This window comes from Saimiri boliviensis, chromosome 12 (genome assembly GCF_048565385.1).
Source record: "Saimiri boliviensis isolate mSaiBol1 chromosome 12, mSaiBol1.pri, whole genome shotgun sequence".
Classification (NCBI taxonomy): domain Eukaryota; kingdom Metazoa; phylum Chordata; class Mammalia; order Primates; family Cebidae; genus Saimiri; species Saimiri boliviensis.
In genome coordinates, this window is record NC_133460.1 from 42,883,095 (window position 1) to 42,910,010 (window position 26,916).

Sequence of the window (26,916 nt, forward strand, 5' to 3'; positions counted from 1 at the left end):
GAGCTCAGACTCAGACCAGGCAAAACTAATAGACATTTACAGAACTCTCCACCCCAAATCCACAGAATATATGTTCTTCTCAGCACCACATCAAACCTACTCTAAAATGGACCACATAATTGGAAGTAAATCACTCCTCAGCAAATGCAAAACAATGGAAATCATAACAAATAGTCTCTCAGACCACAGTGCAATCAAGTTAGAACTCAGAATTCAGAAACTAACTCAGAACCGCACAGCCTCATGGAAATGGAACAACTAGCTCTTGAATGTTGACTGGATAAACAATGAAATGAAGGCAGAAATAAAGATGTTCTTCGAAACCAATGAGAATGAAGACACAACATACCAGAATCTCTGGGAAACATTTAAAGCAGTGTCCAGAGGAAAATACATAGCAATAAATGCCCACATGAGAAGCAAGGAGAGATCTAAAATCGACACCCTATCGTCAAAATTGAAAGACCTAGAGGAGCAAGATAAAAAAAACTCAAATCCTAGCAGAAGACAAGAAATAACTAAGATCAGAGCAGAACTGAAGGAGATAGAGACACGAAAAACACTTCAAAAAAAATCAATAAATATAGCAGCTGGTTTTTCAAAAAGATCAACAAAATAGACAGACCACTAGCCAGAATAGTAAAAAAGAAAAGAGAGAATAATCAAATAGAAGCAATAAAAAACGATAAAGGGGATATCACCACAGATTCCACAGAAATACAAACCGTCATCAGAGATTATTACAAACAACTCTATGAACATAAACTAGTAAACCTGAAAAAAATGGAAAAATTCCTGGACACTTGCCTCCTCCCAAGACTAAACCAGGAAGCAGTCAAAACCCTGAAGAGACAAATAACAAGGTCTGAAGTTGAGGCAGCAATTACAAGTCTACCACCCAAAAAAAGCCCAGATCCAGATGGGTTCACATCTGAATTCTACCTGACATACAAAGAGGAGCTGGTACCATTCACTTGAAACTATTCCAAACAATCCAAAAAGAGGGAATCCTTTCCAAATCATTTTATAAGACAAACAACATCCTGATACCAAAACCTGGCAGAGACTTAGCAAGAAAAGAAAACTTCAGGCCAATATGCATGATGAACATAGATACAAAAATCATCAATAAAATACTGGCAAACTGATTGCAACAGCATATCAAAAAGCTTATCCACCATGATCAAGTAGGATTCATCCCAGGGATGCAAGGCTGGTTCAACGTATGCAAGTCTATACACATAATTCACCACATAAACAGAACCAAAGACAAAACCCACATGATTATTTCAATTGATGCAGAGAAAGCTTTTGACAAAATTCAACAGCCCTTTATGCTAAAAACCCTCAATAGTTTATTGAGATATTTTTTGAGATATGTTCTAGGTATTGACAGAACATATCTCAAAATAATAAAAGCTATTTACGAAAAACCCAACAGCCAATATCATACTGAATGGGCAAAAACTGGAAGTATTCCCTTTGAAATCTGGCACTAGACAGGGATGCCCTCTCTTGCCACAACTATTCAATATAGTACAGGTAGTGCTCGACTTACGACCATAGTCGGGACCGTGGAACGGTTGGTAACACGATTTGGTCGTAAGTTGAGTAGGCTATATGTACAGTTGAAATGGTACACACGGAGATGGTAGTGCTGCCAGAAGCTGGTCCGCACTGTCGTAGGCCCAGCTGGGCAACATTTGCACTGCCAGACGCAGAGCAGTCGTGGCTAGCGACTGTGGTCATAAAGTCAAATGGTCTTAAGTTGCATAGATTGTAAGTCCATCAATACCTGTACTGTAAGTTCTAGCCAGAGCAATCAGGTAAGAAAAAGAAATAAAGGGTATTCAAATAGGAAAGGAGGAAGTGAAATTGCCTCTATTTGCAGATGACATGGTTGTATATATAGAAGACCCCATCATCTCAGCCCAAAATCTCCTGAAACTGATAAGGAACTTCAGCAAAGTCTCAGGATATAAAATCAATGTGCAAAAATCACAAGCATTCCTATATACCAATAACAGACTTAAAGAGAGCCAAATCAAGAACGAACTGCCATTCATAATTGCTACAAAGAAAATAAAATACCTAGGAATAACTAACAAGGAACGTAAAGGACCTCTTCAAGGAGAACTATAAACCACTGCTCAATGAAATAGGACAGGACACAAACAGATGGAGAAATATTCCATGTTCATGGTTAGGAAGAATCAATATCGTAAAAATGGCCATATGCCCAAAGTAATTCACAGATTCACTGCTATCCCCACCAAGCTACCAATGACCTTCTTCACAGAACTGGAAAAAACACCTTAAACTTCATATGGAACCAAAAGAGAGCCCACATAGAAGTCAATTCTAAGCAAAAAGAACAAAGCAGGAGGCATCACACTACCAGACTTCGGCTACAGTAATCAAAACAGCATGATACTAGTACCAAAATAGGGATACAGACCAATGGAACAGAACAGAGGTCTCAGAGGAAATACAACATACCCACAACCATCTGATCTTCGACAAACCTGACAAAAACAAGCAATGGGGAAAGGACTCCCTGTTTAATAAATGGTGTTGGGAAAACTGGCTAGCCATGTGCAGAAAGCAGAAACTGGACCCCTTCCTGATAACTTACGCTAAAATTAACTCCAGATGGATTAAAGACTTAAACATAAGACCTAACACCATAAAAACCCTAGAAAAAAATCTAGGCAAAACCATTCAGGACATAGGCGTAGGCAAGGACTTCATGACCAAAACACCAAAAGCATTGGCAACAAAAGCCAAAATAGACAAATGGGACCTAATCAAACTCCACAGCTTCTGCATGGCAAAAGAAACCATCATTAGAGTGAATCGGCAACCAACAGAATGGGAAAAAATTTTTGCATCTACCCATCCGACAAAGGGCTGATATCCAGAATTTACAAAGAACTAAAACAGATTTACAAGAAAAAAACAAGCCCATTCAAAAGTGGGTGAAGGATATGAACTGACACTTTACAAAAGAAGACATACATGAGGCCAACAAACTTATGAAAAAATGCTCATCATCACTAGTCATTAGAGAAATGCAAATCAAAACTGCATTGAGGATTAAGATACCATGTGACACCAGTGAGAATGGCGATCATTAAAAAATCTGGAAACAACAGATGCTGGAGAGGATGTGGAGAAATAGGAACACTTTTACACTATTGGTGGGAGTGTAAATTAGTTCAACCGTTGTGGAAGACAGTGTGGCGATTCCTCAAGGACCTAGAAATAGAAATTCCATTTGACCCAGCAATCCCATTACTGGGTATATATCCAAAGGATTATAAATTATTCTACTATAAGGACACATGCACACGAATGTTCACTGCAGCACTGTTTACAATAGCAAAGACCTGGAATCAACCCAAATGCCCCTTGATAATAGACTGGACTGAGAAAATGTGCATGGAATACTATGCAGCCATAAAAAACGATGAGTTCGTGTCCTTTGCAGAGACATGAATGAACCTGGAAACCATCATTCTCAGCAAACTTACACAAGAGCAGAAAATCAAACACCAGATGTTCGCACTCATAGGCGGGTGTTGAACAATGAGAACACATGGACACAGGAAGTGGAGCATCACACACTGGGGTCTGTCGGGGGGAAACAGGGAAGGGACAGTGGGGGGTGGGGAGTTGGAGAGAGATAGCATGGGGAGAAATGCCAGATATAGGTGATGGGGAGGAAGGCAGCAAATCACATGGCCATGTGTGCACCTATGTAACAATTTTGCATGTTCTTCACATGTACCCCAAAACCTAAAATGCAATTAAAAAAATAAAATAAAAATAAATAAATAAATAATGAAATAAATAAATAAAAGTTTACCATTTAAAAAAAAAGATATTGTACTACTGGTACAAGAAAGGCAATTGGAACAGTGGTACAGATTAAACGAATCCAACAGATCCATTCATTGAAGGGAAGATACTACTTAAAGAGTTTGCATTAGATTACTGTTTAAGAATGCGCAGATTACTTAGTAAGTGCTGCTTAGAAACTTAACACACTACATGGGAAAAAATTTGATTCTTACTTCACAAGATACGAAAAATTCACTTGATAAATTGACTATTCTAAATTTTAAAACTTTTAGTCACTAAAACTTGCTAACATGGAGCAATGGCCTGCTGGGAAATGATATATACAATTTAGAACCAATGACGAATTACTATCTAACTATAACAACAAACCCTACAAATCTTTTTTTTTTTTTTTTTTTTTTTTTTGAGACAGAGTTTCACTCTTGTTATCCAGGCTGGAGTGCAATGGCACGATCTCGGCTCACCGCAACCTCCGCCTCCTGGGTTCAGGCAATTCTTCTGCCTCAGCCTCCCAAGTAGCTGGGATTACAGGCACGTGCCACCATGCCCAGCTAATTTTTTGTATTTTTAGTAGAGACGGAGTTTCACCATGTTGACCAAGATGGTCTCGATCTCTTGACCTCGTGATCTACCCGCCTCGGCCTCCCAAAGTGCTGGGATTACAGGCTTGAGCCACCGCGCCCAGCCCAAATCATTTTTTTTTAAATGCAACATTCTATTTAACAGTGGGAGAAAATAATGAACAGTCGCTGAAAACAGACAAAGCCCAAATGGTCAACAAATGTAGAAAAAGATGTACAACTTCACTGGTCATCAAAGAAGGACAAATAAACTCGACATTAATATACTATTTTATACTTATGAGACTAACAGCAATTACAAAGAATGAAAATACTAAACATTGATAAAGATGTTAAAAAATACAAACTTTCGCCGCGCGTGGTGGCTCAAGCCTGTAATCCCAGCACTTTGGGAGGCCGAGGTGGGCAGATCACAAGGTCAAAAGATTGAGACCATCCTGGTCAACATGGTGAAACCCTGTCTCTACTAAAAATACAAAAAATTAGCTGGGCATGGCGGCGTGCGCCTGTAGTCCCAGCTACTTGGGAGGCTGTAGCAAGAGAACTGCTTGAACCCAGGAGGCGGAGGTTGCAGTAAGCCGAGATTGTGCCACTGCACTCCAGCCTAGTGCCTGGTGACAGAGTGAGACTCTGTCTCAAAAAAAAAAAACAAAAAACAAAAAAAACAAACTTTCAAAAAAAGGTGATGGGAAAATATATGAAGAAAAATACATAGGAGAGATGTATGGTAATGTCTAGTTAATGCGTAAGTATGATCTAAACTCAGTAATTCCAGCTGGGTGCAGTGGCTCAGCACCTTGGAAGGCTGAGGCAGGTGAATCACCTGAGGTTAGTCATTTGAGACCAGCCTGGCCAACATGGTGAAATCCTGTCTCTACTAAAAATACAAAAATTAGCTAAGTGTGGTGGTGGGCACCTATAACCCCAGCTACTCAGGAGGCTGAAGCAGGAGAATCACTTGAATCCAAGAGGTGGAGGTTGCAGTGAGCCCAGATGGCACCACTGCACTCCAACCTGGGCAACAGAGTGAGACTCTGTCTCAATCAATCAACAGAATATAAACTCAGTAGCTCTACTTTCAAAAATATACTCTCCATCTTCTTGTAATAGTGAGTTCTAATGAGATAAAGGAAAAAGAGAACATATATTTATACACTCTCTCTCTCTCTCTTTCTCCTCTCTCTCTCCAATAATCTTCACATGTCCATCATGAAGAAAAGTAAAAAACAATTACTCCAGGCCAGGTGCGGTGGTTCACGCCTGTAATCCCAGCACTTTGGTAGGCCAAGGCAGGTGGATCATGAGGTCAAGAGATCGAGACCATTCTGGCCAACATGGTGAAAACCCGTCTCTACTAAAAATACAAAAAAATTAGCTGGGCGTGGTGGCGCACACCTGTAGTCCCAGCTACTCAGGATGCTGAGGCACGAGAACTGCTTCAACCAGGGAGGCGGAGGTTGCAGTGAGCTGAGGTCGTGCCACTGTGCTCCAGCCTGGCACCTGGTGATGGAGTGAGACTGTTTAAAAAAAAAAAAATTACTCCAACAATGTGTCTAAAAAGAAAAACCAAGAAACCTACAAGTAATTACAAAGAAGTATGGATAAATGTATTCTGACAGAATCATATAACTGAAAACTATACATAAGTTAAAACACATGAAACCAGGAGGTGGAGGTTGCTGTGGGCAGAGATCGCACCACTGCACTCCAGCCTGGGTGACAGAGCGAGACTCCATCTCAAAAAACAAACAAAAAACCAACAAAAGGGAAATTTCTGGTTAATTATTTTTATTCCTGGCTTTTAAAATAACTATAAGAAGATATTAAATGTTACTTTATTTTTAATACAATAAACACAATAACCAAATTCTATAACAAAAAATATGTGAATGGCCACTTTCAGAAGATATAAATTTTATAAAAGTGTTAATACTACCTTACCCTTTCACCAGAAAGGTAAAAGAGAGCTCATGGATTTGCACTGTCTTTAACACACAGTATTATCATATTTTTTCAAAAACGTTTTTGTGTAATATTTCTTTTTTATGACTAAAAATTTTATTTAGTGCAAATATATATACATATATATTTAAATATTATATATACACTTAAAAAAAAAACAGATGGGGTCTTATTACATTGCTCAGATAGGAGTACAATGACTACTGCAAAGGCGTGATTCTACAGCCTCAAATTCCTGGCCTCAGGCAATTCTCCCGCCTCACTCTGCAGGAGTTGGGATTATAGGCATGTGACACTGCTCTCAGCAATATAACAGTATTTCATAATGTGCATTTTCCTGACCACTAATGATGCTGAATACCTTTTAATATGTTTATTAGCCACACAGTATTTCCCTTTTTGTGAAATGTCTTTTCACGCATCCCCTCCTTTATTCCCTTTATCCTGTTGTGCTGTTTGTGCATTACTCACTATAGAAATCATTTAATATCCTCTTAAAGCACGTCTAGATTAAGAAAAAATAATCAGGAGGCTGAGGCAGGAGAACTGCTTGAACCTGGGAGGTGGAGGTTACAGTGAGCTGAGAGCAGGCTGCTGGGTGACAGAGTAAGACGGTCTCAAAAAAAAAAAGGAAAAAGAAGAAAAGAAAAAACCATAGAAGTTAGTCTTATCAATTTTTTTAAAACCAATATTTATTAAGACATTTTGAGGCTGGGCACAGTGACTCATGTCTTTAGTCTTAGCACTTTGGGAGGCTGAGGCAGGCAGATCGCTTAAGCCTAGGAGTTTGAGATCAGTACATGGTGAAACCTCGTCTCTACAAATAATACAAAAATTATCCAAGAGGGATGGTACACGTGTAGTCCCAGCTCCTCAAGAGTCTCAGGAAGATTGCTTGAGCATGGGAGGCAGAGGTTTGCAGTGAACCATGATCATACCACTGCACTCTAGCCTGGGTGACAGAGCCAGTCTAGAAACAAAAAGACATTTTGAATCTTGTTTTCAAAAAAAATTGCCTACTTCGTAGCCTAAATGTTCACATCTATTTTTGAAAAGTCTTAAATTTCTCTTTTTGAAATTGAGATCTGTATCCATCAGTTTCTTACAAATTCATCTAATTATTGTATATGTTTGGGAGGATCTAATTTCATCTTCCATAAGCATACTGGTTTTTTTCCATCTAAATTTAATGAACAGTCCCTCCTTTATAAACTGATCCGTCGTTTCACCTCTTACATAAATCAAAATTCTACAGCAGGCCAGACACAGTGGCTCACGCTTGCAATCCAGCACTTCAGGAGGCTAAGGCAGGCAGATTACCTGACGTCAGGAGTTTGGGACCAGCCTAGCCAACATTGTGAAACACTGCTTCTATGAAAAACATGAAAAAGTTAGCTGGGTATGGTGGTGTGTGCCTGTAATCCCAGCTACTCAGAGGCTGTGGCAAGAAAATGAACCTGGGAGGCAGAATTTGCAGTAAGCTGAGATTGTGCTACTGCACTCCAGCCTGGGCAACAGAGCAGGACTCTTTCTCAAAATAATAATAATAATCTACAGCATATGATGTTCTATTAAGTGGAATATTCTATGAAAAACTTACCTATTCCTGTGACAATGTCACAGTGTTTTTAATTATTCAAGCTTCACAGTAGTCCTGATATTTGTTAAATGAACATCAACACCTGGATTTTCTTCCCCAGGAGTACCTTTGTCCTTCTGAGTAAAACTGAGTAAAGTTAACTTTCAAAAAAATTTCCGTTAGGATTTTGACTGAAATTATATTATATATACACAAATGAATCTGAGAAGGAACTGCTGTTTTAGTAAATGTTCCTGTAACATAGTATGAATGTTTTATAATTGCTTCTGTATCAGTCTTGAAAATTTTTTGCTAAATACATTCCAAAGTATTTGTCTCTGATTACCTAATAAAATTATAAATTGTAATTGTTATTTAATTATACTTAGAATTGGTAAGTCCTGTGCCTTTGGATGAGCCACCATGCCTAGCCTAATTTCAGATGTTATTAAATTAGCAGCACACTTTTACCTTAAATAATTACTTTGTCAATTTTTTTTTGTTATTTCCATAGGTTTATGGGGAACAGGTGGCATGCAGTTACATGAAGAAATTATTTAGTGGTGATTTGTGGGATTCTGTTGCACTCACTACAAGAGCAGTATGCATTGAACTCAATTTGTTATCTTTTATCACTCAACTCCCTCCCACCATTTCCCTGTCCTCCACCCAGGCCCCAAAGTCCATTGTATCATTCTTATGCCTTTGCAAACACATAGCTTAGCTCCCACTTACCAGACAGAACATACAATGTTTGCTTTTATTCCTGAGTTACTTCACTTAGAGTAATACTCCCCAGTTCCATCGAGGTTGCTGTGAATACCACTAATTCTTTCCTTTTTTATGGTTAAGTAGTATTCCATAGTGTGTGTGTATTATATATACGTATATAAAAATATATATATAAAATACACACACACGGTATATATATATTTATATATATATTAAATATACACACACAGTATATATATATGTGTATGTTTGTATATATAATATACATACACACACGATATATATATATACACACCATAGTGTGTGTTTGTGTGTGTATATATATATACACATACACACATGGTGTATCGATATATATATATACACCATAGTGTGTGTGTGTATATATATATAAACATACACACATGGTGTATATATATATATATATTACACACACACGCACGCGCACACACACACGGTCTTGGTCATGAAATCTTTGACTAAGCCAATTGTGTGTATTTTATATATATTACACACAATATAATGTTATATATCACTCACTCACACACACACAAACTATATTTTCCAATCATTTACAGTAGGCTTCATTATTTTGTAAAGATTAAAAGTTTTGTTCTTTTCAAGTGATTCTCCTGCCTCAGTCTACCAAGTAGCTGGGACTACAGGTATGCGCCACCATGCCCAGCTAATTTTCAACTTTTATTCATGGAGGTACATGTGCAAGTTTGCTACTTGGGTATAATTATGTGTTGCTGAAGTTTGGGGTACAAATGATCTCATCACCCAGGTACTGAGCATAGTACCCAACATTTTTAAACACTTGTCCCTCTTCCTACCTCCCCCATCTAGCAGTCCCCAGTGTGTACTGCTGCCATCTTTTATGTCCATGAGTACCAGATATTTAGCTCTTACTTATGAGTGAGAACATGCAGTATTTAGTTGTGTTCTCGTGTTAATTTGCTTAGTGTAAGTCTTCATCTATTATAACATTCCTTGTGCCAAAAGAACCTTAACATTTCTTATAGTTCATGTCTGCTAATGATGAATCCACTCAGCTTTTATTTGCCTAGAAAAGTTTATTTCTCTTCACTTCTGAAGGTTATATTTGCTGTGTAAGAAATTCTAATGGCGCCGGGCACAGTGGCTCAAGCCTATAATCCAAACACTTTGGGAGGCCAAGGCAGGGGGCGTCATGAGGTCAAGAGATCGAGACCCATTCTGGCCAACATGGTGAAACCCCATCTCTACTAAAAATACAAAAAAATTAGCTGGGCGTGGTAGTGTGCGCCTATAGTCCCAGCTACCTGGGAGGCTGAGGCAGGAGAATTACTTGAACCTGGGAGGTGGAGGTTGCAGTGAGCTGAGATTGTGCCACTGCACTCCAGCCTGACGACTGTCAACAGAGTGAGACTCTGTCTCAAAAAAAAAAAAGAAAAGAAATTCTAATGGCTAGGTATGATGGCTCATGCCTGTAATATGAGCACTTTGGGAGGCTGAGATGGGCAGAGTGCATGAGCCCAGAAGTATAAGACCAGCCCTGGCAAAATAGTGAGACCCCGTCTCCTTAAAAAATAAACAAATTAGCCAGGCATGATGGTGCACACCTGTAGTTCCATCTGCTTGGGAGGCTAATGTGGGAGGATCGCTTGAGCCTGAGAGTGTGAAGCTGCAATGAGACATGGTTGCATGACTGCACTCCAGCCTCGGCTACAGGGCAAGACCCTATCTCAAAAGCAAACACACAAACAAAAATTTGTTGAGTTGTTTTCACGTAGCACTTCAAACTTGTCATTCCATTGCATTTGGCCTGAATTTTTTTTGTTGCTGTTTTTTTTTTTTTTGAGACGAAGTCTTGCTCTGTCACCCAGGCTAGAGTGCAGAGGGGTGATCTTGGCTCACTGCAACCTCTGCCTCCCGGGTTCAAGTGATTCTCTTGCCTCAGCCTCCCGAGTAGCTGAGACTACACGCACCCACCACCATGCTTGGCTAATTTTTTGTATTTTAGCAGAGACAGCGTTTCACCATGTTGGCCAGGATGGTCTCAATATCCTGACCTAGTGATCCACCCACCTTGGTCTCCCAAAGTGCTGGGATTACAGGCATGAACCACTGTGCCCAGACAAAAATTTTTTGATTAGTTAGAAGTACACATTAATTCTCATATCTGTTTCTCTGAAAGTAATGTGTCTTAATTCATTTGCTCCTTTTTGCATTTTATACTTGTCACTCACTGCTTTTCAGGTATTTGGTTATGATGTGACTTGATACGTGTTTTTTGGTTTGTTTTGTGTGTATTCCTCTTGCTTGTGATTCTTTTTTCTTATTCTGTATACAATGCACTTTTTTTGTTGTTGTTTTTTTGAAATGGAGTTTCGCTTTTGTCTCCCAGGCTGGAATGCAATGGCATAATCCCTGCTCACTGCAACCTCTGCCTCCCAGATTCAAGCAATTCTCTTGACTCAGCGTCCCAAGTAGCTGGGATTACAGATGCCCATTACCACATCTGGCTAATTTTTGTATTTTTAGTGGAGATGGGGTTGCAACATATTGGCTGGTCTTGAACTCTGGACCTGAGGTGATCTGCCCCCCTCAGCCTCCCAAAGTGCTGCGATTACAGGTGTGACCCACCATGCCCGAGCCACCATGCCTGGCTATTCATATATTTTTATCTAGTAATGTGGTATTCTGCTACATGCATAGAATTGTATTGATCAAGTGAAGGTATATAGAGTATCCACCACCTTGAGTACTTATCATTTCTTTTTCCTTTTTTTTTTTTTTTTTTTTGAGATGGAGTCTCATTTTGTTGCCCAGGCTGGAGCCCAGTGGCAGGATCTCAGCTCACTGCAAAATCCGGCCCCTGGGTTCCAGCGATTCTTATGTCTCAGCCTCTCGAATAGGTGGGATTACAGGTGCATGCCATCCGCCTGGCTGATTTTTTTTATTTTAGCAGAGATGGGATTTTGCCATGTTGGTCAGGCTGGTTTTCAACTCCTGACCTCAAGTGATCCACCCACCTTGGACTCTCAAAGTGCTGGGATTACAGGCGTAAACCACCGTGCCAAGGGATCCACCCACCTTGGACTCTCAAAGTGCTGGGATTACAGGCGTAAACCACCGTGCCAAGCCAGTATTTATCATTTCTATGTGCTGGGAACATTTAAGTCCTCTCTTATAGCTATTTTGAAATATAAAATGCATTAACTATAGCCATCCTGCTCTGCTATAGAACACTTTACTTCTTCTATTTGAATGTATGTCTCTACTGATTAATCAACATCTCTTATCCTCCCAAACCTACTACACACACACACACATCGTTCCCACTATTTGCGATGCTTTAAGCTTCTTGAATCTGCGTGTTTATAATGTCCTTCCAAATCTGAAAACATTTTTTACATTATTTAATCAAATATTTTCACTGGCTGCCTCCTTGTCCTTGTACCCTCTCCCTATACCAGAACGCCAATGGTGCATACATACATATTTGATATCATTCCACAGGCCACTGAAATTCTATTCAGTGTTCCCCTTGCCACCCCCATCTTATCTATTCTATCTGTGCTTCATTTTGCATTGCTTCTATCACTACATTAAAGGTCACTGATCTTTTTTCTTTTGTGACAGGGTCTTGCTCTGTCACCCAGATTAGAGTGTAGTGGCAAGATCACAGCTCACTGCAGCCCCAACCTCCAAGGTTCAAGTGATCCTCCCACCTCAGTCACCCAAATAGCTGAAAGTATAGGCATGCACCACCATGCTCAGCTAATTTTTAAATTTTTTTGTAGAGATGGTATCTCCTTATGTTGCCCAGGCTGGTCTTGAACTCCTAGACACAAGGAATCATCCCACCCTGGCCTCCCAAAATGTTGGGATTACATGTGTCAGCCACCATGCCCAGCCTGATCTTTTCTTTTTTCTCTCTCTTTTAAAAAAAATATGTATTTTATTGCACTTTAGGTTCTGGGATACATGTGCAGAACATGCAGGACTGTTGCATAGGTACATACATGGCAATGTGGTTTGCTGCCTCCATTCCCCCGTCACCTATATCCGGCATTTCTTCCCATGTTATCCTTCCCCCAGCTTGATCTTTTCTTTTGCCATGTCCAATATCTTGAAATCACCACCCAGAGGGTGGTGGCTCATGCCTGTAATCCTCCCACTTTAGGAAGTCGAGGTGGGTGGACCATGAGGTCAGGAGTTCAAGACCAGCCTGGACAACATGGTGAAACCCCGGCTCTACTAAAAATACAAAAATTAGCCAGGTATGGTGGTGGGCACCTGTAATCCCAGCTACCTGGAAGGCTGAGGCAGTAGAACTGCTTCAACCCAGGAGATGGAGATTGCTGTGAGCCGAGATCATACCACTGCACTACAGCCTGGGTGACAGAGCAAGACTCCATCTCAAGGGGCAGGGGAAAGAGGGGAAGAAATCACCATCCAGTGATTTCATTTCAGTTGTGCTGTTTATCTGTATATGTTCAAGTCTTTTTTATATTTTATATTTCTGTTATGTTAATATTTTCCTTTAAATCCATGAGTATACTGAGTATAATTATGCCCTTTCCTGCCATTTCCTTCATTCTGTCATTATTGCATTTGTTTCTGTTGTTTGCCTCTTTGAAGATTCTGTTACTGGTTCACAAGTATAGGAACTGATAATACAGGTCCAGAACTCTTACATAAATTCAACATGGCTGGGACATCAATGCTTGTGATTTGTCTCAACAAACTGGAATTTAAAAAAAATGTTTCATCAGCACAGATAATTTAAAAAGTACTTACCTAGACTTTAAGGTTCAGGGTTAATATGGACGTATTTTCTCCATTCTTTGGTTAGAATTCTTCACCTTGTTTTTTAAAGAAACCAAAATTTCACCAAGGCATTTCACCATCTTTACTCATCTCTTTCAACGTTTCCTTAAATTGTCTGCTTGTTTCACTACTTCATCAAAACTTATTTTTAATATTAAGGTTTGAAAAATCTTCTGATATCAGTATTTTTGATAACAATTTTTGTTATGGCTTTAATTATAAATGACAGTTTAGTGGGATTTAAAATCTAAGTTCTCTTCAAACCTTAAAAAATGCTAATACAACTTCTGCTTAAATTAAAGATTTATTGCTGAAAAGTGTAATGCCAATCGAATTCTTCTTTACTGTGACTTTTTTTCCCCCCTCATCTCTGCAAGTCTGCAGCATTTTCTTTATCTCTGGCAGTCTTATATTTTAACTTTCATGTATTTTGTGTTTTTTTCTTCTCTCTTGACTCTTTGTGAGCCCCTTTTAATTCTGAGATTTCTCACCTCTCTCTTTTCTCTCTCAATTAAATTCTAGAAACTCATTCCTTTTATCCCTTTTAGTATTTTATTCTCTATTTAAAAAAAAAAAAATCCTTCCCTTCTTAGATTCCTGTCTTCTGGGTGTCAATAACTTTGTTTCTGTATTCAATAGCTGTCAATTTTTCTTTTATAGTTTGTTTCCTTGTCCTTCTATGCCCGTGAGATATTCTCTTTGATCTTCCAGTTAATAATTGTGTTCTTCAAATAGATCAATTGTTACTCATCCTTTTCTTCTTTCTTCGTTTTTTTTGGTGACAGCCTTGCTTTGTTGCCCAGGTTGGAGTGCAGTGGTGCTATCTTGGCTCACTGCAACCTCTGCCTCCTGGGTTCAATAATTCTCATGCCTCAGCCTCTTGAGTAGCTGGGACTACAGGAGTGCACCACCACACCCAACTAATTTTTTATTTTCTTTTTTTCTTGAGATGGAGTCTTGCTCTGTCCCCCAGGCTAGAGTGCAGTAGCGCGATCTCAGCTCACTACAACCTCTGCCTCCCAGGTTCAAACAATTCTCCTGCCTCAGCTTCCTGGGTACCTAGGATTACAGGCACACACCACCACATCCAGCTAATTTTTTTGTATTTTTAGTAGAGATGGGGTTTTACCATGTTGGCCAGGCTGGTTTTGAACTTCTGACCTCAGGTGATCCACCTGTCTCAGCCTCCCAAAATGCTGGGATTATAGGCCATGAGACACCATGCCTGGCTCAACTAACTTTTATATTTTTAGTAGAGATGGTGTTTCACCATGTGGGCCAGGATGGTCTTGGAACTCCTGGCCTCAAGTGATCTGCCCACCTCAGCTTCCCAAAGTGCTGGGATTACAGGAGTAACCACTATGCCCAGCCTCTCTTATGTTTTTTATTATGTTTTTGATATTGAGTAATTTTTTTCTTTTATATTTTGTTTCATATTCTTAGTACCTTCCTCTAATATTTTTAATATGTTTATGAGGATTTTATATTCATCATTTGTCTAATCTAGTATTTCACTACTAATGGCATCTGTAATCCAGTATATTATTTTTCTTTCCTTTTGAATGTTTTATTTGGTCTGTATGCTCATTTTCTTCTAGGAAAATACATTCAAGCAACATATATAGAGCATGCCAGCCCACAATCACTTGTCAGCCCCACTGAGCTCAAGATATACAGGTGGGAAATACCTAAGGTGGAATATTCCAGGCTGTGGAAAACTAAAATCTCTCACCTTTTCTCAAAAAAATTTCTTGGGAAAGTAGCTTCACTTTTTTTTTTTTTTTTTTTTTTTTTTTTTAGATGTTAAAGCATCTAAATGGAGACTCTCCTTAGGCTATTGTGATAATATGAAATACGTATTTTATAAGCTATATATAGTCAGCCTGATTAAAGATAAAATGAGTATCTCTTTAACCCAAGACATACTTACACATGTAACAGCTTACTGTTGGTACTGAGCCATATTTAAAAAAAAAAAAAAAAAAAAAGAAAGAAATATGTATTTGGTTTTTCTCTCCATTTCCTGACATACAGCTTCTAAAATCATTGTAGACAGAGGCACCAGAACAATCTTTTGTTCTAATACTTGCCCTTCGACTCCTGGTTCCTGATACAGAGCTCCTAAATCCCTTGGAATTTCCTGGGGGACAGAAGACTCTTCTGTTCTAATGAGGCAACCCTGGTGGGCTCCTAGATAGCCTCAGGATGGTGCTTGTTACCAATGGACTAACCAAGTATTTAGAAAGCTGGAAAGTTCATAACCTCCAGGGAGAGGAGAGGGGCTGAACTGAGTTGATCAACAGTGGCCAATGATGTAATCAATGATGCCTATGTAATGAAGTCTCCACAAAACAGGGTTTGAATGAGCTTCCACAACAGTGTACAAGAAGACATCTACATGCCAGGAGGGTGGCACAGACAAACTCCATAGAGACGAAAGTTCCTGTTCTCTGGACCCTTCCAGATCCCATCCCATGTATCTTCTTCATCTGGCTATTCATTTGTATCCGTTAAAATATTATTTTTAATAAATTGGTAAACGTTAAGTAGTAACTGACGTCTGTGAATTGCTCTAGCAAATTAACTGAACCTAAGAAGGAACTGGTTTATAGATGATCAGCGAATTTTACAGCTGGTCAGTCAGAATTATAGGTGACAACCTACTACTTGTGATTGTCATCTCAAGTGGGAGACAGTCTTATGAGACCGAGCCCTCCATCAGTGGGATCTGATGCTAGCTGTACGTAGACAGTATGAAAAAATAATTCAATTAGAGGACATCTAGCTCGTGTCTTGTGGAGAACTTCCAGGTGTGTAAAGAAATACCCCCACACATCTGGTGTCAGAAGTGCTGTGCTGAGTAGGTGTCAAAAGTGCTTTGTTGAGTAGACAGTGGGAAAAACAATTTGGTTTGGTTTTTTCTGTATTTCTTACCAACTAAAGTATATTAGCACTGAGAACCTGCTGGGCAAGAAGTAGGGAAGCAAAAGTTCATTTTTTTTTTTTTTTTAATCCACTCAGAAGCAAAGGGCTTCTGCACTATCCTGAATTAACTCCTAAGAATACCAAAGGTCTGAAACTTTCCAAGTGTAGGGGGTGGTTAGGCACCTTTGCTTCAAAAGAGTGAAGAACTTCAATAGGTCCTTTCCTATTTTTTCTTCTGAGAGCCAAGAGAATGCCTTCTGACCTGGGACAAAGTTTCTATTCAAACACATCAGTTCAAAACAGACTTTCTTCCACCAACCTAGGGGATTTCTCACATTTGCTCAGAACATTTAGTTTTCCCTTTTAACTCTGCTGAAGCTGATCTTGGATGAGGAAGCCTAGTCATACTTCTTCAAAGTTTTTTAAGGAATCTGAACCAGTTCATTCATTGTAATGATGAAATATTTTCTTATTTGAGTATATTAAGAGGATTCTCCCCCAAAGCTTTCAAAACAGTTCCTTGTATTTTCCTGGCTATTCTTTTTTTCTTACATGTTTATTTTCTCTCTCATGTTGAGCAAGCTCTTTTCAAATGTTGAGCATGCCTTGGTTATCAATTTACATAAAAGAGAAAAGAACAATATAATTAAAATGAGTTGCCGGGCACAGTGGCTCACACCTGTAACCCCAGCATTTTGGGAGGCCGAGGTGGGTGGATCAGGAGGTCACGAGTTCGAGACCAGTCTGGGAAGCATGGCAAAACCCCATCTCTTCTAAAAACACAAAAAATTAACCAGACATGGTGGTGTATGCCTGTAATCCTTGCTACTTGGGAGGCTGGCTCAGGAGAATCACTTGAACCCAGGAGGCTGCAGTGAGCCAAGTTCAAAACACTGCATTCCAGCCTGGGAAATAAAGCAAGCCTCTGTCTCAAAATAAAGAAATAAAAATAAAATGAGTGGGTGTCAGTTCACTGAGGATTTTGTTAGTGTCTCACATAAGGACTCTAACTTTTCAGAATTTTTTTTCTCTGAAAAATTCAAATTTCTACAAAGAAGAACTCCCCCTCCAAACTCTTTTACTTAGAAGGTATATGCCAACCTGCAATATATTATGCAAGCATGAGAAGGAAAGTGACTTAGGTGGAGGCAACTCAGCACGATGATTTTTAAAGCTGCTAAGTTGGAAAATACAAAACGTAAGAAATTAAAACAGAACAGGATTTCTTAACTTTTTACATTTACTTGAACTGTTAAAAATTTTCTAAGTTTTTTTTTTTTTTTTTTTTTTTTTTTTTGAGACGGAGTTTCGCTCCTGTTGCCCAGGCTGGAGTGCAATGGCTTGATTGCTCACCACAATCTCTGCCTCCTGGGTTCAAGCAATTCTCCTGTCTCAGCCTCCCAAGCAGCTGGGATTACAGGCATGTGCCACCATGCCCACCTAATTTTTTTGTACTTTATAGTAGAGACGGGGTTTCTCCATGTTGGTCAGGCTGGTATCAAACTCCTGACCTCAGGTGATCTGCCTGCCTCAGTCTCCCAAACTGCTGGGATTACAGGCGTGAGCCACCATGCAGACCTTTTTTTTTTTTTTAAAAAAAAAATAAGAGTTTCACTCTGTTGCCCAGGCTGGATTGCAATGGCCCAATCTCTGCTTACTGCAACCTCTGCTTCCCAAGTAGTTAGGATTACTGGCGCCCACCACCATGCCCAGGTAATTGTATTTTTAGTAGAGACTGGGTTTCACCATATTGGCTAGGCTGGTTTTGAACTGCTGACCTTGTGATCTGCTCGCCTTGGCGTCCCAAAGTGTTATGATTACAAGCGTGAGCCACCAAAAGTTTTCTAAGTTTGTTAAGGCACAGTTGAGAGAAGAACAGACTCTATATCAAATGTTAATATTAATGTAATTAATATATATTGATATATGTTAAATATAATTGTTTACATATCTAGTCATAAATACAGAGGCAGAGTTTTGAAAAATATTTTATATAAAAATTTAACATACATACATAGATATATATGAAAATTAGATAATGTTGAACAAAAATTGAGAGGAGAGAATAGGACAGAACTGTCTCCTTGGGCAAGACCCAAGAAGTGTTTGGGAGAGTAAAGTCAACAAACTATACTGATAGCTATGAAGGACAGGTGGTGCCGAAGCTGAAACACAAGAAAAAGTTTGTTGGCTATAACAAACTAATTAAGTCTAGAAACAGCACTGGTACCAGGTGCTGTGGTTAAAGATTGTAATCCCAGCACTTCTGGGAGGCCAAGGTGGATAAATCACTTGTAACATCAGGAGTTCAAGCCCAACCTGGCCAACATGGTGAAATCATCTCTACTAAAAATACAAAAGTATGGTCGTGCACACCTGTAATCCTAGGCACTTGGGAGGCTGAGGCAGAAGAATCACTTAGACCCAGGAGGCAGAGGTTGCAGTGAACCGAGGCGCAGTGACATGCCTGTAATCCCTGCTATTTTGGAAGCTGAGACAGGATAATCACTTGAACCCAGGAGGAGGAGGCTGTAGGGAGCAGAGATCGCACCACTGCACTCTAGCCTGGGTGACAGAGCAAGACTCTGTCTCAAAAAACTTAAGTAAATAAATAGGCTGATTATCTCTTATGATCAAGAAGGCCAAAATCACATGGTCTGCAAGCTGGAGAAACAGGAAAGCCAGTGGTGTTAAGTCTTGGTCCAAGTCTGAGGAATGAAGAACCAGGAGCACCCACCACATCTGAGGGCAGAAAAAGGTTGTTCCAGCTCAGAAAGAGCCAATTCATCCCTCGTCTGCCTTTTGTGTTGTTACTGTTCTATTTGGGCCACCAAAGGATGGACAGTATCTGCCCACATTGATAAGGGTGGTCTTCTCTACTCAGTCTACTAGCTCAAATGCTAATCTTTTATGGAAACACCCTCACGGACACAGTCAGAAATAGCACCTTACCAGTGTCTGGGCAACCAGTGGCCCAGTCATTCTCACGCATAAAATTAACCATTACAGTCCTCAAACAACACTATCTCGTATATCCTCAAAACAGAGAAACCAAGGTTCAGAAAAGTTACTACTGTCAGAAAAGTAAGTAAATGGCTGAACCCGAAATCAAACTCTGTCTAAATCAAGAGCTCAAACCCAACTACCAACTAAGATTCTGTGGAGGAGATAATAGTACAAAATTGGGCCCCTGCTTCAAGCAAGTTCTTGCAGACAGAGATCAGATTGACAGACATCAAACAATACAACACTGTATTATTCTATATTGACTACAACTAATAAACAAAGAAGCCTATAGGAAAGAAGCATTTCGAATTAAACAGATTCCCTCATTCAGTGAATGCTTCCTAAGAACGTGACATGTGACAAGCACTGGTAATCACAAACACAAAGCAGTGTGTTAACAAAATTCCTACCTATGGAGCTCACAATCCTGTGTGAGTGTAGAAATGATAATAAACAAGTAAACACATATGTCAGATGGTGATGGACGATTTAGAGAAAAATAAGCATTTTCAAAAGAAAAGAGGTTTCCAGGGTGGTGTTTTACATTGAATAGTCACTGTATGCAAGTCTAATCAGAGAATGTTTAATAGAAAAGATAAGCCTTAAATTGGGCTTTGAGCTAGACTCTGAGTTAAATTGTAAACTGCAGGAGTCATGAAATCCTTGGCTTGCTTCATACAAATCACAGATTTTGACTGTCAGCTGGCTATCTACCTAAAGCCATCATAGGTGACCTTTACCCTCATAAAATGACAAAGATATATAGTCTAATTCTTAATATTACAAACTCAAGACACCTGATTTTGTAAGCTTACTGACACTAGATCTCCTCTTAGGGACAAACTTACTAATCAAGCTCATAGACACTGATATATAAACCAGAATACAAATTTATTACTTTAAAGTGATAATTATTAGCCATTAATTAGTATAGAAAGTATGGGGATAAATAATACAAACTTTTCCTTAGGAAAGCTAAATCAAAGTATTACTTGATAAAACACAAATGATGTAAAACAGGGAAATAATATTCCTGTCACCCAGGATGGAAACAGCGGGAACATCACAGCTTACTGCAGCCTCAACCTCCATGCTGAAGCAATATATCCATTTCAGCTTCCTGAGTAGCTGAGACCACAGGCACATACCACCCCACCCTGCTAATTCCTCCAACAGTGTTTAAATGAGAAATGTCAACTTCTGGCTCTTTGGACCTCACTTTTCCGTATCTATAGCCTAAAATGAACTTCTTTTTTCTTTCCTTCTAACTCCCAAAAAGGAATAAATACAACTGATTAGATATCTACTTACTAAATTCAATTATGTTTTAGTGCCATCTCTCAAATCCCTTATGTACTTGATATCCAGTTAATTTATAATATAACTGATAACACTTAATTTACCCAAAAATATTTCATTTACTCTGGAGACAGTTAAACACAATGCTTTTAAGAATAAACTATTCATTTAAGTCTCAGTGAACTATCTTATTTCCAACTTTTTAGGGGTCATATAGTTGTTTCCATATCTCTCCAATGTCTTAATGCATATATTCTATGTAGATCAACATACTTATATTTATTCCAAGTATATATTAACTGCTAAGTCCATTATAACACAGTTCACTGAATTATCAAAAATTAACTTAAATGACAACAGCAATATAATGAAGACAAAGATGCACATACGAGCATAGTATGTTTTAGAACAACTAAGAACACATTTCATTTAGTCAAGTATCCATATAGAGGAACAATGGGCAACATAAATAGGTGACAAATAAGAAATGACATTTGTAATTGACAGGGAAGTGTAACAATTTTGAGAAATTTAACAACACAGTGAAAGCCATGTTTAAAGATGATAAAATGGCCAAGCGCTGTGGCTCACGCCTGTAATCCCAGCACCTTGGGAGGCTGAGCAGGTGGATCATTTGAGGTCATGAGTTGAAGACCAGCCTGGCCAACATGGTGAAACCCAATCTCTACTAAAAATACAAAAAAATTAACTGGGCATGGTGGCATATGCCTGTAGTCCCAGCTACTCAGGAGGCTAGGCAGGAGAATTGCTTGAACCCAGAAGACAAGAGGCTGCAGTGAGCTGAGATTGCACCACTACACTCGAGCTGCGAGACAAGAGTAAGACTCCACTTCAAAATAATAAAGATGATAAAATATGGTAGCAATTTATTACAGTGGCTAGGAATCAATAATGTTATGAGATAATACCCATGAAGCCTGTAATTGCACTTTGGGAGACTGAGGCAGGAAGATTGCTTGAGCCCAGGAGTTTGAGATTAGCCTAGGCAACATAGTTAAGACACCAGCTGTACAAAAAAATACAAAAATCAGCCCAGTGTGGTAGCACACATCTGTAGTACCAGCCACTGAGGAGGTTGATGCAAGAGAATCGCTTGAGCCCAGGAGGTTGAGGCTACAGTGAGCTGTGATCATATCACTGCACTCCAGCATGAGCCACAGATTGAGGCCCTGCCTCAAAAAAAAACAAAACAACAAAAAAAAAAGAAACTATGATCTGAAAAGGGACAACTGTTATGAGAACACAGTAATAATATCTGAAGATAAAGATATGTTTCTATGTAAATATGCTTCACCTTCATTCCAATGCTTTACTTCATTAATTTAAATAAGCCTACACAGGTTTTATGTGCTGAAATTCAATTTCTTTCTTTCTTTCTTTCTTTTTTTTTTGGAGACTGAGTTTCACTCTTACCACCCAGGCTGGAGTGCAGTGGTGTGATCTCAGCTCACTGCAAACTCCGCCTGCTGGGTTCAAGCAATTCTCCTGCCTCAGCCTCTGGAGTAGCTGGGATTACAGGCACCCGCCACCACACCTAATTTTTTTGGGGGGGAGGGGGGTATTTTTTACTAGAGACAGAGTGTCTTCATGTTGGCCAGTGTGGTCTCTGACTCCTGACCTCAGGCAACCCACCTACCTCAGCCTCCCAAAGTGCTGGGATTACAGGCATGAGCCACCACGCCCGGCCAACTCTAGCCCTCTTAACTTCTAAGTTAAGAAATGCTTTGTAAAATCATAGAAAATCCACCATTGAGCCAAGTACAGTAACCTATGCCTTTAATCCCAGAACTCTGGGAGGCCAAGGCAGGTGGATCACTTGAGGTCACTAGTTTGAGACCAGCAGGGTCAATATGGTGAAACCCCATCTCTACTAAAAATACAAACATTAGCCAGGCATGGTGGTGTATGCCTATAATCCTAGCTACTCAAGGGGCTGAGGGAGAATTGCTTGAACCTGGGAGGCAGACGTTGCAGTGGGGTAAGATTGTCCCATTGCACTCCAACCTGGGTGACAGAGTAAGACAAGAAAGAACGGACATATGGACATACGGACGGAAGGAAAATCCACCATTGTTCCTCACAATAATCTACTAACAGTGGCAATCTTGTTCCTTGAGGAATCTTCATATAGATTACAGATTCCCTCATTCTTCCTACCCACATAAGAGAGAGCAAGTTGATGAGCCAGAAAATGTGTGAACATGCTCTCGTGCCTTTTTCTCCCAAAGAGAAGGTGTATTTAGTCACATTCTGTTATTACTAGTAAGAAAATAAGAAAACTCTTCACATTCACAAAGTATTTGATAATCTAACATTGTAAACAAAAACCACTTCATATTCATTATATTAATAACCATAAAAACCTCAAGATGAAGGTGCGGAAAAGTAAAACTATAAGAGGTTAAATAACATATAAGCTCATAAACTCCATAAGGAAAGCTGGGACTAAAATCCATGTCAGTCAACCACAAACCCAAGTGTTCCTTTTACAGAGGTAAAAATTAAAGACCAACATAAATAAACAGAAATACTATTTCTAAAGAGTTTATCTTAAGCTTTTTAGAGCAGATCTGAATATCATCAGTTTTAGAAGACAGAGTCTCACTTTGTCACTCAGGCTGGAGTGCACTGGTGCGATCAGACCCATGCTTATGGTAAACAAACAAAACAATATTTCCATTACCATTCTATGAGCTAATACATATATCACTTTACTAACTGCCTCATAGATCTAGCCAGCACAATAGGGAGAGGATGGTACTGTATACATCAAAGTAAAGGAGCAAAACGAAAGATTCACTAAAGAGACTTGTTGCACTAAGGCAAATACAGACATTTTACAAAACAGTGCTGTGAGCAATTATATACTAGCTATATCCTGTATTTTTCTTTAAACTATTTCTCATTCTTAGATATAAGATCAAGGAAAGTGAGAGAGATAAATTAAAAAAAAAAATAGACCCTCAACTAAACCTTGAAAAAAGTAACACTTGCATATTCACAGTATGAGAAGATGGTGGAGGAATAAACAAAACACACTATAGGCTGAGATAATGACCAGAGTAGATGTAAAAACAAGAAATATATTAAGTAGATAGGTTTAGGCCAGGTGGGCTGGCTCACACCTATAATCCCAGCACTTTCAGAGGCAGAGATGGGAGGATCGCTTGAGTCTAGGAGTTCAAGACCAGCCTGGGCAACATAGTGACACCACCATCTCTGACATTTTAAAAAATATTCCATATAGGCCAAGCGCGGTGGCTCACACCTGTAATCCCAGCACTTTGAGAGGTTAAGGCAGGCAGATCACTTGAGGTCAGGAGCTGAGGACCAGCCTGGCCAACATAGTGAAACCCCATCTTTACTAAAAATACAAAAATTAGCTGGATGTGGTGGCACACACCTGTAGTCCCAACTACTTGAGAGGCTTGAGGCAGGAGAATCATTTGAACCCAGGAGGCAGAAGCTGCAGTGACCTGAGATCATGCCAGTGCACTCCAGCCTGAGTGACAGAGCGAGACTTCATCTCAAAAAATAAATAGGCAGAGTGTGGTGGCTCACACCTGAGGCCAGGAGTTCAAGACTAGCCTGGCCAACATGGTGAAACCCCGTCTCTACCAAACATATAAAAATTAGCTGGATGTGGTGGCGCATGTCTATAATCCCAGCTACTCAGGAGGCTGAGGCATGAGAATTGCTTGAACCTGGCAGGTGGAGATTACAGTGAGCCAAGATTGCACCACTGCACTCCAGCTTGAACAATAAGAGCGAAACCCAGTCCCCCCCAAAAAAATTAAAATAAGTAAATTATATATAGAGATTGAGCACCCCAATCTGAAAATCTGATGTCTGAGCACTAACGTGACACCACAAGTAGAAATTTCCACATCAGACCTCATGTGACAGGTCACAGACAAAATGCAGGCATACAACACACAGTTTATTCAGCAACCCTGAGGGAAAAAAGACCCTCTTAGCCCCACTGAGCTGCAATGTATTATTTCTGAATGTGCCCAGATTATCTCACACACACAGGCACATAAGGCTGCCCAAAATGGCACATATGAAGGCAGGACATGACAGTGACAGGCCCCACATGGAGCCAAGAGGTATGTGCACTGCTCACTGTGTTTTTTTTAGTTATTTTCTGCTCTGTGGTGTGAAGACATTATTGAAAATTTTCAATAAGTCCTGCAGATCTTCCTATGGGTAACCGTTATTTAAAAAAAGAAAATGCATTTATATCACAGAAAGTCAAGCTGTTAGGGAAACTGGACAGCAATGTAACTGTGATATGTCTTACAAAACAGTATGGTGTTGGCATTACCACCATATATTAATATAATGTGAAGAAACAAAAGGATAGGCCAGGCACAGTCGCTCACGCCTGTAATCACAGCACTTGCGGAGGCTGAAGCAGGTGGATCACCTGAGGTTAAGAGTTCGAGACCAGCCTGGCCAACATGGTGAAACCCCAACTGTACTAAAAATACAAAAACTAAGCTGGGCATGGTGGCGCACACCTGTAATCCCAGCTACTTGGGAGTCTGAGGCAGGAGAATCGCTTAAACCCAGGAGGTAGAAGTTGCAGTGAGCCAAAATCAAGCCACTGCCCTCCAGCCTAGGTGACAAAAGCAAGACTCAGTCTTAAAAAGAAAAGAAGAGAAACAAATGGATAGTTACATGCTGAAACTGATAACGAGAGTGAGATACACTGTGTAAAACTAACGAAGATCTCAATTGTGTATTAAAAGAATGAATCCAACAGTGTCACAGTGAATAAATGCCACTTAATGGTATTCTTATCATGACACAAGCAAATATCCATCAGGATGAACTGAAAATTGAAGGGAACTACGAATATTCAATAGGTGGATTGCACAAATTTATGAAAAGACACACGAGTGCATTTTTAAAAGTTTGTGGTGATAAAGCATCTGCTGATCATGAAGCAGTGGAGAAATTCTTTGACAAATTAGCCAAGGTCATTGCTTATGAAAATCTGATGCCAAAACAAATCTGTAATACTGATGAAACATCGATATTGTGGTGCTACTGCCCTAGAAAGACACTGACTACGGCTGATGAGACAGACTCTACAGGAATTAAGGATGACAAGGACAGAGTAACAGTGCTGGGATATGTTAACACACTAGGCACACACAAATGTACACTTCCCATGATAGGCAAAAGCTTGTGTCCTCCCTGTTTTCAAGGAGTGAATTTCTTACTAGCCCATATTAAGCTAACAAAAAGGCATGTGTTACCAGGGACATCTCTTTTCACTGATTTTACAAACATTTTGTACCAGTAGCTCACATTCACTGCAGAGATGCTGGACTGAATCATGACTGCAAAATTTTCTTATTCCTTGACAACTGTTCTGCTTATCCTTCACCTGAAATTCTCATTAAAAATCATGTTCATGTCCTGTACTTTCCCCCAAATGTGACTTCATTAATTCAGCCATGTGACCAGGGTATCCTTCTATCAATAACAAGTAAATATAAACACACTGTCTTGAACAGTAAGCTAATAGTAGTAAAACAGAATTATAGGTGTGGAAGGTTTTCAAAAAAGGTTTAGCATGAAGGATGCCATAAATGCTGTTGCCACCACTTTGAACACAGTTACTAAAATGCAGTTGTATGTGCCTGTGACTATATTCAGTGATGATGGTGAACAAGGTGATAACTCTGAAAAATTCTATTATGTCAAGTAAGAAAAAAGTGTGCAACCTTCTTACATATGCACATCAAACAAATACCACCAGAGTCCATCAGTAAGCTAAAGGAAATAGACAACAAAGAAGACTTCAACATTGATAATGATATTCTAATTGTTCATTCATTAACCAATAATGAAATAGCCAAAATGGTTCTGAATTAAAGTGATTATAGTAAGTGACAATGAAGATGACATTGTTAAACACTGCAGAAAAAGTGCCTATAGATGACATGGTAAAAATGTGTGATGGGCTTACTGAAGGACTAAAGCTTTGTGCATTCATAACAGAACAAGAAATCATGTCAGTTTATAAAATCAAAGAGAGACCTCTAAGACAAAAACCATTGTTAATGAGGCAAATGACACTGAAGAAAACATTTTAAAAAGCCATCTAACAGAATA

At 39.4% G+C, this 26,916-nt stretch overlaps 1 protein-coding gene and 1 long non-coding RNA gene across 4 annotated transcripts in view; both read right to left on the bottom strand.

The window, feature by feature from the left end:
- Window positions 1-26,916, bottom strand: part of JMJD1C (jumonji domain containing 1C) — a 333,992-nt gene that overhangs the window by 157,561 nt on the left and 149,515 nt on the right. The window lies entirely within an intron of this gene.
- On the bottom strand, window positions 11,475-26,911 carry LOC141580577 (uncharacterized). Its single transcript, XR_012512828.1, has 2 exons — window positions 11,797-26,911; window positions 11,475-11,735 (listed from the first exon to the last, which is right to left on the bottom strand). It is a non-coding gene; the product is annotated as an uncharacterized LOC141580577 (long non-coding RNA).